The sequence below is a fragment of the Miscanthus floridulus genome, chromosome 17 (genome assembly GCF_019320115.1).
Source record: "Miscanthus floridulus cultivar M001 chromosome 17, ASM1932011v1, whole genome shotgun sequence".
NCBI classification, from domain to species: Eukaryota; Viridiplantae; Streptophyta; class Magnoliopsida; order Poales; family Poaceae; genus Miscanthus; species Miscanthus floridulus.
Genome location: NC_089596.1, coordinates 45439201 through 45456580, shown reverse-complemented (window position 1 = coordinate 45456580; position 17380 = coordinate 45439201). Strand labels below are relative to the sequence as shown.

General features: G+C 39.1%; 1 pseudogene; it reads right to left on the bottom strand.

The window, feature by feature from the left end:
* Positions 1 to 1902: 1902 nt before the first annotated feature.
* On the bottom strand, positions 1903 to 16750 carry LOC136518779 (probable metal-nicotianamine transporter YSL3; annotated as a pseudogene).
* Between the last annotated feature and the right edge of the window lie 630 nt (positions 16751 to 17380).

Below are 17380 nucleotides of genomic sequence, written 5' to 3'. Positions count from 1 at the left end.
AAGACCCTATCGGGCGCGCCAGCTATTGGTGTTTGATGACCGGCAACACATCACGGGACTACCTGGGATGATGATTGAAGGGCTTCGACAAACATAGAACTTGACAGGAAACGCAAAGACAACGATTTATACTGATTCGAGCCCTCATTGTCGAGTAATAGCCTTTACGTCCACGGCGACGTGATGCCTTTTGCATTGGATTATTGTGTATGAGATGTTGTACAAGGGGTATTGCCTTGCCTCTCTTTATATAAGTCAGAGCGCAAGGTGCATATTCTAGTCCTAGACAGTTACAATAGAAGAGTCCTGATCTTATTACTAACTTTCCTAAAGTCCGACTAGATCGGTTCTTGATAACTTGGAGTACATGCCACCCTGATATGTGTCTTCAAGCAAGCTTTAGATTGGTCTAGGCCCACTCTTGGTAGTCGACCCGGTAGGGAACCTATAGGATCTTGGTCTATCATTTATACCCGACCTTCCTCGGAATATAAGGGGAAGGTCGGATCCCAAAGACACGGGCTGAGAAATCTGAGTTCAGTCGAACACCGAGCAACCGAGAGGGACAACAGTGTTCCTCCCACGGCAACCTAGCAAGAGAGAAGAGCCTTTCCCTTACTCACTGGGGAAGAAACCTCATCGCTGACAAGTTGTAGGATAGCATCGAGTGATCCCCTAGCAAACTCTCATTCTCCTTCGTTGTAACCCCTCGATTTGGATGCTCTTGAATACGAAGAACTACTCACTGTTGGACGTAGGGCCTCGATTACCTAAACCAGGATATGTCACTATGTCTTCTCTTGTGTTCTTTAGTACCCAAGCCACCGAAGACCGACACTTCTGACATTCGATGAACAACGATGCTTTCCATGGTAATGAACCCGTGACAACTAGTCTCATTAGAAGTAAGTGTAAGAAAGGAAGTCACTCTCAGGAGCATAGGAGCTACACCAGGATAATTAATCACTTAAATTTGCAAGGGTGACAACTTGACCTAATTTCCTCAGTGTGACTAAGGACCAACCCCAATTTGAGATAATTAACTTGATGATCAACTTTGGTAATCTCTACTCAAGCGAGTGGTAAGGTCACCGTGAGTGTAGGATCTCAATTAAGTGATGTAGCTCGTGGAGTAGCTAAGAACTGTTCATTGAGATAGCAAGTTTGAGTAACCACCCGTACATGCCACATATTGCAAACGGGGGTGATCAACTAATTACTCGGTGGTGACTCACTTATCGCGTGGATTCGGCGTGAAGAGTAACATGTTGTAGATGCGATGGCATTACATTGGTACTCGGTCAAACCGTTTGTGCATATGAGAACCACGTTGAGGAAAGGATGGAACCATGAGGCAACGCCTATCTGGGCATGGGTATGGAGGTGCGTCCTTGGTGTCTGTGTGGGTATAGTTGTACACCTCTGCAGAGTTTATTTCAAAGCCTGAAGTCCTTCGGGACAGAATCTTTTTGGTTGTTCTTACTTCTAGACTCATTGTAGCGATAATGATGATGATACTTGATTATGAGATGAAATATAATTTTGATCACCTTAATTATTTTCTTATGTTTTCCTGAGCACCAAAATACATAATTAAACCAATTAACTCTATTTAAAGAAATGCAAATTTTAGAGTGTTACAGGTCCTCCTCCTCTCATTGGCTTGTACTCGAAGGAGTGACGTCCTAATCAATGTCCATCGGCAAAGGTACATACTTTCATAATAGTACTAGGCACATTCAGCCGTCGGTGGTCTCTATCAGCAAATACCTAGAAGGATGTTGTCCTTAAGCAAACTATGCCAGATTAAAAATGATCATGTAGATAGAGTGTTGTAGAATAATTATACATAGAGCTATTATGTGCAAACTTCTTGGTTTGCGCTCAAATGATAATATCATATACTTTTACATATCTACTATGTGCAACTTTTTTTAAATATGCAAAAATTATCATTTTACTTGAAAATTTGAGCTACATAATATAAAAAATAATTCAGCGACCTTTACAATAACTTCCACTAATCCCTACAAATACATATGTGCTTATGTTCTTCATGGCACTCCTTGTGTCCCCAACGTATTTAAGAAGGCATCTGCCATCTCCGCTGGTTTTCCACTTGCTAGGAATCTCATGCAGATTGGAGGTTCCACATTGAAGAAGCCTAATATTGATGATGGTAGATACCATATTCCATCTCCACATACTAAGCCTGCTGCAACTGCTGATGACAATAATTCTGCACTTTGTCGATTTACCTTGGTCCAGATTATTAACAATATTGAACCTAGAGCAAAATCAATGGTGAAGGTAGGTCCAACGAGGAACGGTAGTGCTATTGCTGTCATACAAGGGATGTAATGTTGCACTTTCCAACCTTTTCTCTGAGACACCAATCTAATTGTTTCGAGAGCTATTGTTATGAAGATGGTGATGAAACAAAACGTGAAACAATGTTTAGGTAACTCACTTACTCCTCCGGTACTAAGTAGGGAAATGGCACGATACACTGCTGCGGAGGGGCATGGGTATATTGAATTCTTTGTGCCAAGGGGGGCAGATTTTTTTGCATGTGCTTTAAAGAAAAGATAGATGAGTGGGTTGATAATAGAAGCAATTAGTACACCATAAATATGCCCTGCAACTACAACTCTTGGAGAAGTTAGTGTCATATAACCTGTCTTGAGGTCTTGCATTGCTTGACAAGAAACATTAAGAGAAATCAATGCCAGACCGCAAGCAGCAAGGCTGGCAATAACTGCACCAGGTTTAGGCGATCCATGCTGCTATAATGAAAAGTACAACCTTGCAATAAGTTGGTGAAACTGTCCAATCTGTGAGTCCTGTCACATATGTATTGCTGAAGAAGAACACTGGAAAAATGGTGATGAATAATGTGGCTACGTGATAGAACTTAATTTGATGGAAGACCCAAGGGTAAATAACTGAACAAATTATCCCAAATGCAATGTATCCAACCACTCCTCCAATAATAGGGATATGATTACCAAGAAAAATCTCAAGCCTTTTACGATCATCATAGTTAAGACTGGGGTGTTTCAAGATATACTTAGACATCCCTGAATCATTTTCTTGCCTTTTGTTGTAGAAGTCAATTAACAATACAGTCATGAGTGTAATGAAGTTATAAATTCCCTCGGTGACGACCATAGTTAAGCCCATGAAAACCTACCATGAAAAGAGTCAGTCTTGCTTTGCCATGAAATTATTACCAAATGAATCGTGACATTATTAATACAATTGGATACAATGTATAATGTGTGTATTCACAAATACCACATTATACAATTGTTAACATCTATCTTGCTTTTACCTAGCTTAAACTAGATAAGTCTAGGTTTGATATATATGTAACCATGTGAAATGTACGAAAAAATGTACTCCATTTCTCAGTTTCTGTTTACCTTATTATCATAGTCCTACTACAAGTTTTCTTTTGATTGCTTCAGTTTCTTGTTGAAAAAATAGTGTTGATTGAGTAAATCTAGGAAATATGCAGTCTCTCTAGAACTACGTATACATGTGTGTAAATGAAGTTATTTGGAGTAATTTCTCAATTTGACATAGTAAAAAAACTCCTAGCAAAATGTACTTTCTGACCATACTGAGCACCATCTATACTTCTTGCCAAACTGAGACCCTTAATCCAAATGTACTCACTTTCATTTTTTGTGAAGGTCCAGAGTAACTAAAAAACATATGTATCCATCCAAGCTACTGAACTCGACAACCACAAGACTTAAAGGGGGGTTTGGTGAGCATAATAAGAAATTAGTGTGAATCCCAACGTTGCATTATTCTAGTTTCTAGGAATCATTTTTCATTGAATATTGAATTGTTTGGCGTAGATGTTTTTATTTATTCTAGGATTACTTGGAATTATAGATCTATTTGTTTAGATTTAGCATGGAAACATGCATGAAAACAACCATTCTATGTCTTAAACATGTTGGGACTGCCACTTGAGGCCCACCATGAGCATCGAACAAGATAATTCCAGCAATAAATAATTAACAATGATCTCTAGTTCACTTGTGATAAATATGTTAGTTTCTATATGGACTCCTCATCAGCTAGCAATGACAGCTCAACATCGTTGAACTTGCAAATTGAGATAATGATTCCATGGCCATGGTAGCTCCTGCTAGAGATGAAGATTTATTTCTAGGGTTTTCCATTCCATGAAAGGATGGTTAGGTTCTTTGGGGAGGAACTTGTCCACCCAGGTTGAAGACCACAACTTGGCATAGTGCTCATATTTTCATAGATTTATTGCAAGATTTATCAATGCTATTCTTTTGATAGGTTGGTAAAGTGCTCATCAACGGTGATGCGCGTATGGTGATTTCATGAACATTGAGATTTTCTAGCTTAGTCGTCCAAAGGTGATCATAGAGGTAGGGTTGGCACAGGTGAGTGTACATTTGCATAGGGATATGTGTCTGTATTGTTTAATTCACCAAAAAACAAGGGTTAATACTATGATGAAACATAAAAAGGAAAACAATGCATTGATTGAGTTCATTGAAAACTGATAGATTGCTTTAAAAGATAGCAAGGACAAACTGACAGAGCTGGGACTAGTAGAAAAAAGGTTATTGATGAGGACAACTGCATCTGAATCACAACTGAGAGAATATATTGCTTTAAAAGATAGCAAGGACAAACTGACACAGCTGGGACTAGTAGAAAAAAGTTATTGATGAGGACAACTGCATCTGAATCACAACTGAGAGAATACAGGGCTTATATAAAAGTGCTTCAAATTTTTTTCCACAAATTAGTCTAGTTCTGGGCTACCACATATATAAGGCCTTCAATTCAGTTGACTATATGTGGCCCTTCATATCACATTTTCCATGGCATATGATTCTTCGTAGAAAAACTATCGAATGTGATTAGCTCTCCACTGTAACTACTTGGATGACTGAACATAGAATTCCAACGAACAAATCTTTCTTAACTAGGCACAAAGGAAGGGGATCAATTACCACTACTACGAATCAATTTTAGTAGACTTTGGCTTTTATTTTCAAAAGTGGACCTTCTGATCTACAACCTCATGAAATCTTGGGCACAATAGCCAAATTCCACCTTTAAAAAAACAATTTCTATAGGCAGTAAATTTAAGAGGCCTACCTCTGCAAATAGGCCCATTTTAGAGGTTGCCTTCTTAAGAAGCCCACCGCTAGGATAGAGGCCATGCCCATTTACTAAACCCTAAATATACAACTCTCTCCCTAGGCCTGTTTGTCAATCACTCCCGAGTATCTCTCAGTTAGTATCCTCTCCGCACTAATATATTCTCACCTCAATGTCTCTTCTATCTCCCTCATCCTATATGGTCCCACGAGGAAGCACACTAGTGGTCCACTGATAGTGTTAAGAGCCATGACAACTCTACGATGCCCATGTCTAAGTGTTCCCATTCATCACTTACCCAAAGTAATGGAGTCAGGCGACAACTCTCCACCTCTCACCTAGGGAAGCCTATAGAGGCCATTTGGTGACCTCTAATCCATTGTGTTTGTTTCATCCCTCCTTGTCCCCAGATTTGAACAACCTTGCAATAGAAGCATTTCTAATTTTGATCCACCTAAACCAGTTTGTATGTGCTGGAACAAGGGATTGGTGGTGTACATGAATGTGTACTACTTTAGAGGTAGGATAAAGTTGGCATCTCTGCATTGACACCTTCAGGCAACCACTAGCGCACTGCAACATGGAGCTAGGCTTCATGTACATCCTATGTGAGGTGTTCAAGGACTACCTCCACAACAATGTGCCACACTACACAACCAATATGCACTGCCTACTAATCCACAGCTACAACTACTTCAGTAATGAGATCACACAGTTCCACATTACTGTTTGCATACCCATGTACATCCCCAACGTCCACTATTGAGTATGGTGGTCACCCTTGTTCCAAGGTGATAGTGACATTGTTGTTTTTTGTTCTTTCCAAAATCATAAGGTGGGGAAACTACTTCAGAGTCGGCCAGATCCACCATCTTAGGAAATGCTTCATTTTCACTAACTATTAATTAGAGGATGTGATACTTTTTGGTCATTCTATAAAATAATTTTGTAGTAGTGCACCAAGTGTTGTTCATCCTAGTGTTGGAAGCACTCAATAGGAGTTTGTGTAAACCCATATCAGGAGCAAGGATAACCATAACCACTTAGTTTTTTCTATATATTGGTGATTGGTTACTTTAGGTATGGTGGCCTATGGGGACATTGAGGGTTTGGGAAAACCACATGACTGACAACATATAATAGAAAGTTCATAGTTTCTCCCATATAAGCAGATTCTAGACATAAGGTGTTACAGATGGTATCATAGCATGAACCCTTGATCCATGTGCCTATGGAGGGGTATACCAAGGGGTGGTCTTGGACATCTGCTGCGTATTGTGGTGAGCTACCAAGGGCGTCAAGCCTTAACGGGGGTGAATGTAATACCGTTATAATCCTTGTCATTCAAAGAATAGCACCTTCAAGTTAACCCTTTTATACGAAGCGAGGACGAACGTGTAAGAGAGGTGCTACCCATATTCAGGCCCTGTTCCACATGTGGAGCTACGCCATATAAACAGATTTTAGACATGGGGTGTTACAGGTTGTGTGCCATTACCCTTTGCTAGTGTAGCCTATGCAAGTTGATAGGATTTTCTATAGGCTGCAAAACTTTTTGTGTCTGGGTAAGTAGAATAACTATATAAACTTTATGTGCACATTGCTAGTTATTTTATTAGTTTGTCTAGTATTAGTTCACCTCCTCTCCCTCTCAGGCCAGACCTTCATATGTTTGCTAGGGCCATCATTCCGTTTAGCTATAGCGACTAAGCTGCCACAGTCCACCACCAAATATCAACAAACACCCTTGGCCCACACTTCTTCCTAGCAAGAAGATAGTGTGCTTTAAATTTTGTATCTATTATTTGCTTTCTTTGGTCATTTTGTCATCAAGCACCAAAAAGGGAGAGATTGTAAGGAAAATGGACCCATGGTCCAATGGACCCATGGTCCATTTAGTTTAGATTTTGTTGTTTGATAATCAACATGACCATTTGGACTAGCATCATTTGCTAGTGTTTTTTGATATAGTTCAAAAGGTGTAAAGTGGACTTGGACTTAGGCCACCTTGTGATTCAGATGAATAGCTCAAGAAAGACATTAGAAGAAGTGATGAAGACCTATAATTACATGCAAGAGTCCAAGACACTAAGATGGAACCAAACCAAATGCAAACATCACTGAAGAACCAAGTCAGATAAGGGTATTAAAGGGCGTCGAACCCTCAAGGGCACCAGGCCATAATTAAGATAGAGCAAACCCTAGCATAGGCGTCCAGAAGGCATCATAATGAGCAAGAGCAGGGCATCGAACCATACATCAAATGATCACAGCAGCAATCGCGTCGGACCGACCAGGAGCAGGCAGTGTTGTACCAAATATGTTGGGTCTAACAGCATCTAGAGAGAAGAATTGCGCATCAGACTGCTCCGATGGTGGACACCAGACCATACACCATGAAGATCTCCAACAGTCGGCAATGGCTAGTTCAATGGCTAGTCGTGGAACAGAGGCGTCAGACTATTCGATGACCATCACCAGATGGTCCGATGAGTGCGCATAATCTCTGTACATGTTCCAAAGGCTATGTCTCAACTTGGCGGCTATAAATATGACCCCAACTGGCCATTTGATAGTGTGAGGAGCTCATAGAAGACTTGCAAGGTATCTCTAGTAGTTCTAAGCCACAAAAGTGCTTAGTCATATACTTAGTGATTAGCACAGGTGCTTTGCAAAGTGCTTAGGTTAGTTAGACCACTGCTTTAGCACTTGCTCTAGGTTTAGGCCTAATGTTTATTGCTGTTTACATACCTCTTGTTATTAGGTGCTTGCACACACCGTTGTTGTACACCGGAGGGCTTGTAGTCTTGCGAGACCACACCAACCGTGTTTGTGGTGTGGCTGTCCACCGTATAATAGAGGGAACGAGGCCTGCGACGGTTTTGCCAGAAGCTTGATAGTGAAGATGGTGGCAAGCGGTACCGAAGCGGCCATCTCGGGGGGCCCACTTGCGTGTGGGGAAGTCCCGGCTATCTACTGTAGTTACCCAACCAAGAGCTTTTCCCTTGCGAGGGCATCCTTGAAAGGGGACCAACTGGGGGCTAGGAGGGAAGTGAGAGTTTCTCGATACCTCGGTAAAAATACCGGAGTCATCGATGCGAGTTTGCTTCTCTATCACCCTTTTACTTTTCGTATTTATATTATGCATCTTGGTTGTGTGATTAGTTTCCTTGCTTAGTTATAGGCTAGTCGATAGGATTGGAACCTAGGGTGCATAGTTCTTTTGAGATAGAGATAGCAACACACCCAGCAAAGTCTTTGCACATCTAGATTGATTATGTATTGCATAGGTTTTGACTAGGTTGAAATTAGAGGCCTTAGTAAGAAGTAGTTTTTAATTTGCCTAGTTCTCACCTCTTAGGCATCATGATCCCTTCAGGTGACATATGAACATGTCACATGAAGTGAAACTCACTTTGCCCACTTTTACATATTTATCACATCTAATATTATTTACTTCGGCATTTGCTCTATTGTATGCTATTTTTTAGGGAAATTTTGTTGTGGGACATCGAACAAATGTTGTACTTGCTGGTGGACACCGCCAACTTGGAAATATGCCCAATACCATTATGAAATCGGGTTTCTTTGCCACCAGACACTGCAGCCATTAAAATATTAATTTTCACAGTTTGGGAGTGAGAAAGGGAAGTGAAAAGACCATATTGCCCCTATGATCATCTTCCTCCTCCCTGACTACAGCTAGTGAGGTCCAGTCCATGTCCTCCAATCGCTGGCGGGAAGGAATCGTTCTGGCCAACTCCAGCACCGGCACCACCTGGTTCGTCAAGTGCATGGTGACTGGAGGTTGAGGTTCATGTTCGTCTATGTCCGCGAGCGTGAGCAACCATATGCACTAGTGAGAGGAGGTGAGCATGTGGCGAGGAAGTACTCAAGCGATTGAGCTGAGGCGAGCATTGGGGCCGCCGAGGAAAGACACAGAGTGGGACATCGAAAGGGAGCCCTTAAGCGTGTCGATGTCAGGCTAGAAGGGACCAGAGGTCGTTGATGACGCTAATGAAATCCTAGAAGTGTGCATGGCAGAGCTCCCCGATCTCAGCCTCGCAGTCCTACGCCATGCCTTAGAGCGAGGTGAGTAGGGGCTTGGGGCGGTCGCTAACCGAAGGCGTAGCGCATAAAGGGCTCAGGTCCTTCTCGGCCATGATGGCGGTAGAGAGCTGCACAAGCTTCGCCTCGGATAACGATGCTAGGGCGGCGGAGGTGAGGGCGCAACTGGTGGATGACGCGGTGGCAGGGGAGATCTTGATGGGGTGGCGGATGCTGGAGTTGGGCAGAGCGAATCCTGCCTGCCAGCGATGGGGATGATATGGATGGACCTCACCAGGTTGGAGTCAGGAGGAGGAAGATGACCACAGGGGCAATATGGTCTTTTCCCTATCCTTTTTCACTCCCAAACTGCGAAAATTAATACTTTAATCGCTGCAGTGTCTGGTGGCAAAGAAACATGATTTCACAATGGTACTGGGCATATTTTCGAGTTGGCGGTGTCCACCAGCAAATACCACATTTGTCCGATGTCTCACAAGCAAAATTTCCCTATATTTTATCCTCCGAGCATATTAACTTCTATAATTTTATATTTAAATGTTCATAACCATTAGCATGCTCATGTCAACTGTAGTTACAACAGTACTATTGTTTATTTGGCAATCAACCTTAGTTGGCCCTTTATTGATTTTATTACCTAAATACTTGTTGATTGAAAATTAGTAGGGTATAAAATTAAAAGTCTCATGACCCTTGTCCTTGAAGTCTGCCATTTTGCGCTTGTATGTTGCCACTCATTAGCATATGATACATATGGTCCTTTAATACACTAGACAAACTAACATTACTTGTGTTAAGCAGGCCCTATAACAAAGATATTATCAATGTGCCCAAAAGAAAAGTACCTAATTTTCAATTATTTCTTTGATAGAATAGTTGACATGACCAAAAAAGTGAAAAAGATGTCTGATTTAGTAAAGATTTTGATATTATTTTTGTGTATAGTCATTTAGGTGATTTAAAGAAAATATTATGTTTGGACTAGAAGGAATGAAGTCATCAATTATTTGTATTGAAATCAAATTGCAGGTATGTTAATGCTCATAATTTGAGCAATTATGAGCATCAAACACAAAGAAAAGCTACATCTAGGAAAAGGTAATGAAATTTTAAAATTAGATTATTAGAAATTGCACCACTATGCTACAATTATTGCATAATCTGATTAAAATTTGATATATTAACCCCAGTGTTGTGGAGTTGTGGATGCATAACTCCACCTAGAATAATTAATGAAAGAAAGAATGGCCACTTATGTCATTACTGCCTAGCAAAGGCTTGAATTTACCTGCCCTTGTATAAAAACAAATGAACTATATATGGTTGTGTGGTAGTTCAGATGATGTTATATATAGAACATTAGTGTTTCTTAGAATTAGGATTTTTAACCGTGGACTATGGAGATATTGTTACAAAATAGTTACATAGAAAATTGGGACCGGTATAGTTTGATAGACAACTGAGCCTTGTGTGTTTGATGAACAAAGCATTCTTTAAAATAAACTAATATTTATATGCATTATTCAAGGGTACCTTGTATCCGTTAATTCCATTCAAAGATGATCGACTTTCAGTGTAATACCATTGCCCACGTTTACTTTGAAGGTAAGGATATATGATTCCTCCGGAAATGAAGCCCCCAAAAAGCAACCCAAAGTTTACAACACGTGGAACAATCATACCAAGACCAACCCATGACGCAGAGAAATCAAAATAGAACCTGTAAATATAAAACACATGTTAGTACTTTTTTAGAATGTTCTTGTAAATGCTTATGCTACATTGATGATGAAAGGAAACCTTTTTGTGCTCTCATATGTAGTCATTTCCATGTTTGTTTCCTCACAGCCCAGGGGTGTATATATCTTATATATCTAGCCCAACATAAGTTTACATGTATATATATGTTGTAGTTAACCAATCCACTGGAGATGGAATGTAAAGTGAGTATGTCAGACGTGTGGTGTATGTGAACATATGACTACTCTCTCCATCCCATCCCATAACAAATAAGTTTGTAAGGTTTAAAATTTGTCACGAAAAAATTAACATTCTATACAAATATGGAAGATTATTGTCTCCTAATGCGGAAGCTAATTATGGGTGTGTGTAGACGATAACTACCAAATTCAAGAGACATCTTATGGAAAGGACAAGAGATGAGGGTACATGCGTCTTTCGCCAATGTCCTTAATCTATTTAAAATTGTTTAGAAACCTATTTTCTATGGGACGGAGGGAGTACTATTTATATGTCTATGGAAGTAATACAATGGTATATTAAAGCCTTTATCTTTCTATGTTTTAAAATAGTTTGCTTTGGAATATCATAGGATGTGTGTATCAGCATACTCAAAGTGATAATATGTAAGTGAACATTGGAAAGCGGTCATGTATTAATGGTAGAACCAACTACACATTCGTGTGGAAAGGAATTAGAAAAAAAGTGTAGCTTTTATTATAATAATGCATTTCTACGGCATGTCATTGGTAGGGATGAAAATAATCAGCAAACAGTCAGTATTTACTGTACAAAAATAATTCCCTGTTGATCAGAAACTCACTATGTTTGCATTTAGTAAAGATATTAATAAAGTGATAAAAAGAAATTAGAAAAATCAAAAGTTAAATACGGTAATGACCAGAAATGGCCATAAAAGATATTACTATTATGGAAATGAGCCCCAGTAAATGGAATATTTCATTCTCGCTTTGATCGCCTAGTCATTGGATAGGTCAAAAGACGTATTAAATTATAATTGATTTCATACCCAATTCAACCCAAGGTACCAACTGTTGGTACCTCTAATGTTATGATCAATGGTATATCTTCAATGATACTCTCCCAAACTTTTATCTCCAGAATTGATTGTATTGATGTAAACATTTAAATCATTGGCAAATGTGAAATAATGTGATTGACTCTTGATGAATGGTTGGTGAATCCAGATCACTAGTGTAAGTTTATTTGGTTGATTTATTCTCTTTTATTTTATAATCATCACAATGTGCCCGTGTTGGACCAACTACCCATTATTAACCTATCAAGAAGCAATATACAAATGTTTCTTCTTAGTGTTAAATCGTATATGTAGAACCAGGCTTTGTGGTAAATTTGTTATTATGGACACGGACCTTTGCCTCAATCTTGAATGAACCCAAGACAATATATACAATAAGAAACAAACAAAATTCTGCCCTTGATATTTCATGGATTAAAAATCCAACTTTAACCAGTGGGCACTATTCAAACATTGTGCCCCTATTCAAACAATGCCTTTCTATATCATAAAAGGACTTTTCATATTATAAAAATTCATATTTACTCTTGTAGAAATTCTGTAGCTACTTTTTCTTGTGGGTTCAAATTTTTAATCTAAATACTTAAAAAATAAGGAAATTCAGAAGCACATTTGATGCGAATGAATTTCATTATAGCTATTTTGTTATTGTAGAGTTAGAAAATAATATACCCACAAAACTTTCATAGAAAATAATACTGGAAGAAATGCTACAAAATTGAAGTAACGCCATGTTTAAAATATTGTTGCTTGTTTGAAGAATTAATGATTTGTCCCAGTAAATTGATAATATAAGGCTGTATGTGGGAAAGAATGATCATATATTTTAGGACAGATTAAGAGAGAACAAAAAAGATGCATGTGTTCTCATTTTATTTACTAATTAGACACTATCATTGATTAACTGGTGATTGGTTAATGGCAAGTAACATTATAATACCTACTAAATTTATGCAACTATTTAATGCAAAAACTATTTTGTCGTGTCCCTTATATTTTAGTACATTTTTGAATGCTTGAATGCGCTATATTACAAGACTAAGAGAGTACTCATCTATATATTCATAGAAGGAAAGCCCCGAGGCGAAGGCGCAGAGTTTTCCAAAAAATTATGGTCTATGGTTATCTTTCTATGGCGCACAGTTTCTGAATAGAAATGACAATTCTTTGTGATATTATGCACGCGATCACAAATAAAAATTGTGGAGGAAATAATCTGAATAAATTCCCCACCTATGCTTATAAAGTTCTAGCCCAAATGTTGGGAAGACCTGAAATCCGCAACTATCACCTCCAGTATAGAACCATTGGAATACAGACCAAAAAATGCTTCCGAGAAATGCTTTCAGTAAAGCACGTACCTGCAACCTGAACTAATGTTAGTGCAAATATCCTAAAGAACATATAAATTATGTCACTTACATTTTCAGTCAGAAAGGCTAAACTTTACTTTGCTACATATGCCCCTTGAGGGGTATGGAAACAATTTATAAGGTGAGCCACAACTGAGCCTGTTGGAAATAGCAGTCTGTAATCAAGGATCATGACCTACAGTGAGAACAAAAACAGTAAGTGGAGTGTCATTATGTCCACAAGTAAAAACCTAATTTTCAAACTTCCATTATTACAAATAAATAAATATTGTTATTAAAGATGCTTAAATGCTGATAATAATATTTGGTTGATAAATTATCATGTTCTTCTATGTTTGCTAGGATTCTTATATTGGCTACATTCATAAGCCTCTACAAATATGGACCATATAAGGCCCATGATTTGATGATACTATTGACGGCTACACTTACATTTAACTGGCAGTTAGTAACTTCAGGAGGCTGATCATCAAACGCTAAACGCTAAGCAGCTAGACGTAACCTCATGTCTGGTTTGTTACCTCAGGTAGTTGATGATGATATAATTAGTTTACAGTATTCTGATGACAGTTCACTGTTTTTAGAGGATGACATTGAAAAGGAAAAGAATCCAAAATGGTTACTTATTTGTTATGAGCATATGACTGGTATGAAAATCAATTATGACAAAGTGATTTGCTTACTAATTGGCTTTGAAGAGAGGATAGGGCAAATGAGTTTGCTAAAACCTTTTGCTGCAAGAGAGGGAGTTTCCCAATAAAATATTTAGGTGTCCCCTTACATTTCTCATAATTGAAAATAGAAGATTTGCAACCTGTGATTGATAGGGTGATTAGAAGAATTGCTGGTTGGAAGGGTAGGTTGCTGTCTTATGTAGGCAGGCTGACCCTCCTTAAGGCTTGTTTGGCTAGCACTGCCATTTACTTGCTGTCTATCATTAAGTTTCCTAGATGGGCAATTGAGATGATTAACTCTCAGATACCTCATTTATTTTGGAATAACAATGAAGATAAACATAGGTATCCTTTGGCCAATTAGCAGCTATTAGCTCAAAAGAAAGAGGTAGAGGGCTTTGGGACCCTGATAAGAAGTCTAAACCTTTCACTTTTGAGCTCTTTGATTTTTAGCTATGATTTAAACTCTAATTCCATTTGGACAAAAACTGTGGACCATAAATACAGGATGAATAATCCTAATATATTTTGATGCCCAGATTCTTTTACTTCACCTTTTTGGAAAGGGGTTTTGTGGGCTGCAAAGGCTGCTTTGATGGGTATTATATGGAAGGTGGGTAATGGTAGGAGGATTCGTTTCTAGGAGGATCACTGGATTGATAACTCTAGCTTAGCTATTCAATTTTGGCCTTTGTATGTGACCAATGTGCAAAAGGCAAATCCATTAGTGAGGTTTTGGGATGGGGAGGCTTTAAAACTTTCTTTCATAGGACTGTGTCAGAAAGACTGATGCATTTATGGTATGAGCTTTTGGAGGTGGTAGAGAGTATAAGTCTCCTGAATGAACAGGATCAGATTATCTGGGGCTTTAGCTCCAATGGAAAATTTTCGGTCCGGTCTCTATATGCTGTGATTAATCATAGAGGTGTTATGCCTGTTTATGTGCATGCTGTTTGGAAGCTCCAAATTCCTCCTAGAATGCAGATCTTTTTGTGGTCATTAGCTAATAACAGGTTGCTATCTAGAGATAATTTTCCAAAGCGTAGAGAGGTCATGGATCAGTCTTGTTTGTTCTGTAAGGAAAAGGAGACAATTATTCTTTGATTGCTGTGTAGCTAAGAGAGTTTGGACTACTGTTTTTGAGGTGTTACATCTAAATGAGGGCTGTGATTTTGAGCTTATTGTTTCTTGTTGGATTGTGAATAAGAAGCATGCAAACTTTAATACTATTAGTTCTTCAATGCTTTGGTGTTTCTGGAAATTATGTAACAAAATGTGTTTTTCAGGGCGAGTTTTGTACCACCGGGGAGAAAAGCTTACTTCGATGGATTGTTAGGATGCTAAGAAGACAGATGCCAATGTTAATTCAAGCTGATATCAGGAGTTGGATGTTATCGTTTGTGCAACATCTGGAGAAGTACGTAGATCAACCACCAAGAATCAAACTGGAAGGCCTCAGAGACGATTCAGGAACTCAGTGGGGGAGGAGATAGATGGACTCTCGGCTTGTAGGGAGCTCCACCGCTGTGTGTCATTCCATGGTTGAAGCTGTATGTTTGAGTTGCAATTTATGAATCTGTAATGCGATCAGCTTAAGCTATGCCGGGAATTCCTAAACGCTTGGACAATTTTAACGTTGTAATGGTACGCTTTATGTCAATGAAGCGCGCGGGGGGGGGGGGGGGGGGGGGGGGGGGTGTCTTTTCTGTAAAAAATCATCATAGATAGCAGCGATTTGTGAATAGTGGAGGATAAATTACCTTAACCATGGGTATCATTGCCATTATTCCCACCATACTAGTGAAGAAAATTAATAGCCCATATCTTCCCATCGGTACGTCCTCAACAATGTCTTCTTTGTCTGGATTCTCACTGAGAGATTTTGCTAACTCAGAAGTCATTGCGACAAGGTACGTTGCAAAACCACCTAATAGAAAGAGGGTAAATTAAAATTTGATCACTTAATTTGAATGCCAAAAATAATTGGTATGCAATGCATGGAAACAAGTAGACAAAAAAACAACATACATACTACGATTCTTAACGTGACACGGTTGATTATTACATACTAATCTACGTATGGAATATTTTTTACGACACAACACACACACACACACACACACACACACACACACACATATATATATATATATATATATATATATATATATATATATATATATATATATATATATATATATATATATATATATATATATATATATATATATATATATATATATATATATATAATGGAGACCTCTATAATGTTACAACGTTATATATATATACTTACTTGCGACTGCCACGTTAACACATGTGATGACACTGGTCTGGAGGAAGACATTCTCCTGCCGGGTGAATGGGGCCGCAGCTATACCGCAGCGCCGCAGCAGGGAGACGAGGCCCCTGAGGGTGGCGAAGCAGAGGATATTTGAAGGCATGTTGAATGCTCCTACAAGCCCGACGATCATGTAGATCCGTAGTGACACCATAGAGAATATGAACGCATACACCACCGCGACGGCCATGGATCGCAGTGTCACCAGCCCCCAGAACCCAGGATATGGCTGACCCTCGAATGCCCTCTCCACAGAGGGTGCCGACTCTCCAATTGTGGCATCCATGATGGGGCCTGACTGCTTGCTCGAGCCGTCGAGTGCAAGCTCCCCCTTGTGATATCACTAGTGTTTTTTATTACTGATAGAGGAATATAAGTTAGTTTCTTAAGGAGGGGATGCATGAGGTTGGGAGAGTCGAGAGGTCGAGAGGTAGTATAGCCAGGCCGAGAGTAAAAATAGAATTCCTAGCAGACGCTGAGGTTGGAGGCAGAGGATACCTGGTTTTGCATACACAGAGCAGAGTGACCAGAAGAGGAAGAGGTCAAATACAGAGCAGAGTGACCAGAGGCTGATAAATTAGATGTCCCCCTTTTTTATTTTAATTAGAATAAACAGAGAGCTTTATTAAGCCTGTGTTACAGCCATCCTGATGATAAATTAAATGCTCCAAACACCTATGGATCACTGGTAGTCCAGTAATTGAGGAGTAAATTCCTGGACTGTAATCAGAAATTAGCCTAATCCCTTGAGTGTGTCACTATTTGAAAATTTCATTTCCTACCACTAGTACACGATTGATTTTCACTTATTGTTGCTATTTTTAACTGGCGGTTCATAATGTATAGGCGCCACTAGAAATTAAACTGTGAATCCAGGGTATGAACCGCTAGTGTAAATTTATTTATACCGGCTATTTTTCTTAAGTTTACTACTAGTAAAAATACATGATTTCTACTAGCG